Here is a 3,188-nt window from a genome sequence, read left to right as displayed (position 1 = left end):
CACTCTGACCTGGGGACTAAAATGTCAACCTTCGGTCAGTGAAGTCAACTGGTTGATTCAGGGCAGCTACAGTAAAACATTCTATCCAGTTTGGCCTGTCAACAACTCCTGTGGTGAATACCACACTGACAGATCTAGAGGCTATAGAGTTCAACCTTACGGAATATGGAACGGCATCCAGACTCTGGATGAGTCTTGCGGTGCTTGGTTGGTGGTTGGTTGAATCAGACCACAGCAAGGAGAAATGAGTGTAACTTTCTTTTTGATCTTCTGTTAGTCAGAACATCACATCAGGGGGGCTTGGTTGACACGTGGAGAGTAGAATGTGCTGGTCTGTACTTGAGGTGTTGTCGGGAGGGAGAATATCACTGGAAATAGTGATACCATTGCTTTAGGACCTTTAGTTTCAACCTTGCCACAGCAGGTGCTGCAGACAGTCTAGAACGTATAAGAATAGAACTCGGGACTTCCCCGTCCTCTTAACGTATGGAACTTCTGACCACAGAAGTAGTGACTCGCTCACAGTGTTGAATGAGACCCCGAACTCACGACAACTACGAGCTAAGAGTCTGTGACGAAATGTACTCTTGAAATGTACTCCTGAAATGTACTCCCGGGACTCATTATCTGTACAGCTTACAGTAAGGCCCCATGCCTGGTGTTTAATCACTGCCGGAGTTCTTTGAAGTCCTTGGCAGTCTTCTACTGTACAGCCCCTCCCCTTCCTGCTATTTCCTCTTCCTCACTGCACTCCCCCTGACAGACTGCTGCTCATCTTGTTTAAYGGGATTGTTCACTTCTTGTTAAACATTTATTTTTTTAAAGAGTACATTATTTTCAACATACCTAGACACGCTAACTATTTGTAGGTTCTTTAGTATGTTTTTAGCATTTGGAGAATGCAGCAATTCTAGTGGAACTTGATTGTATCAGTTAGCGGTTCAGGCCAAAAAGTAAACTATCCCTTTAAGACTCAAGTCCTCCTTATGGTGGGGGTCATGGATAGAGTTTCTTCCTGCTGCACCCACCCATTAGACTTTCCACCAGAAGGTTGTAACTTCTGATCTCAGAGGCATGGTGTTAGACAGCRTGGCAGTTGGCCAAGATGGCAACTTTACAGTAGTTTTCATGGGCTAAATATGGGGGATGATGACGCTRTATAAAGGTATCACAGGATCCCTGAGGTCAAAMAAACCATCTGGTAGTTATCTGGTTGTGTTGATGGCATTGGGTCAGGCTAACCTCAGTCACAGAAGATAAGACGTCTGTCTGCACCACTACAGTAGACCAGGCCCCAAGGCTGCTGTACCACTACAGTAGACACTACAGTAGACCAGGCCCCAAGGCTGCTGTACCACTACAGTAGACACTACAGTAAGACCAGGCCCCAAGGCTGCTGTACCACTACAGTAGACACTACAGTAGACCAGGCCCCAAGGCTGCTGTACCACTACAGTAGACATACAGTAGACCAGGCCCCAAGGCTGCTGTACCACTACAGTAGACACTACAGTAGACCAGGCCCCAAGGTGCTGTACCACTACAGTAGACACTACCGTAGACCAGGCCCCAAGGCTGCTGTAACCACTACAGTAGACACTACAGTAGACCAGGCCCAAGGCTGCTGTACCACTACAGTAGACACTACAGTAACCGCAGGCCCCAAGGCTGCTGTACCACTACAGTAGACACTACAGTAGACCAGGCCCAAAGGCTGCTGTACCACTACAGTAGACACTACAGTAAACCAGGCCCCAAGGCTGCTGTACCACTACAGTAGACACTACAGTAGACCAGGCCCCAAGGCTGCCTGTACCACTACAGTAGACACTACAGTAGACCAGGCCCCAAGGCTGCTGTACCACTACAGTAGACACTACAGTAAACCAGGCCCAAGGCTGCTGTACCACTACAGTAGACACTCAAGTAAACCAGGCCCCAAGGCTGCTGTACCACTACAGTAGACACTCCAGTAACCAGGCCCAAGGCTGCTGTACCACTACAGTAGACACTACAGTAGACCAGGCCCCAAGGCTGCTGTACCACTACAGTAGACACTACAGTAAACCAGGCCCAAGGTTGCTGTACCACTACAGTAGCCCACTACAGTAAACCAGGCCCCAAGGCTGCTGTACCACTACAGTAAACCAGGCCCCAAGGCTGCTGTACCACTACAGTAGACACTACAGTAGACCAGGCCCCAAGGCTGCTATTCCACTACAGTAGACACTACAGTAACCCAGCCCACAAGGTTGTTTCTCACTGTAAGAAGCACCGCTGTCATTCATTCTGTGGTGCAGGAAGTGCCACTGTTGCTTGTGTCCTAGACGAGAGGAAAGCCCTGTGCCATCAGGAAGTGCCACTGTCCTTTTCATTTTCTGACACCTATGGTGTTGCCCCTACTCTTCTGKTTTTTCAGATCTGAGACGATTGGACAGGCTAAATCAAAATGGCGGCGGCTACAACATAGCCTTTGGGAGAACCAGGCAACGGCATTGACACACAGTGATTGATTAWACCTACCCAGTCTTTTCAGATCTGTCAATACTGTCCCGGTCTTCTTCAGTGATAAAGCCAAAGTGTCAGGGCAGGGGTAGTGTTCAATAGGGCACACCGTAGCAAAAAATGCAACAAGCGTTTCCTATTGAACAAGTTCAGATAGTACCTTGATGTTTCAAAAGTTTGTTTATTTTTCCTGTTTTGTGCCTACTGGACACAACCAGGCTCTATGGCAAGAGGCTAGGGAGTGAAATGGAACCTGGTCCATAACTGTGATGTCCAGGAAGTGGTGATCATCCCTGTGGTGTAAGTGAAGGGAAGTCCCCTGGTCCCGTGTGGGCCAGTCCTGGGCCAGGATTAGGCAGCCAGGTGGCTGGGGTTAGTTATAGCCGTGTGGTGGGAGGAGTCAACTGACCAGATTAGCTGGTGACCTTGGCAACATCCTCTGTTGACACAATGACGAGCCAAAGAGCTCGCTCTGACGCTCCCTCAGGTCCACAACAATTTCACTCCTCTCTCTCTTTCAAATTCAAAGGGGCTTTATTGCCATGGGAAACATGTTTACATTGCCAAAGCAAGTGAAGTAAACAAAAGTGAGAAGAYGCAAAACATCAACAAACTATTAGAATTGAAAAGTAGATATTGAACTAAAAGGTTTAAAAAAAGAGACATTTCAAGTGTTATCAGCT

This window comes from Salvelinus sp. IW2-2015, unplaced genomic scaffold (genome assembly GCF_002910315.2).
Source record: "Salvelinus sp. IW2-2015 unplaced genomic scaffold, ASM291031v2 Un_scaffold2250, whole genome shotgun sequence".
Classification (NCBI taxonomy): domain Eukaryota; kingdom Metazoa; phylum Chordata; class Actinopteri; order Salmoniformes; family Salmonidae; genus Salvelinus; species Salvelinus sp. IW2-2015.
Note: the sequence above shows the minus strand (reverse complement) of the source record.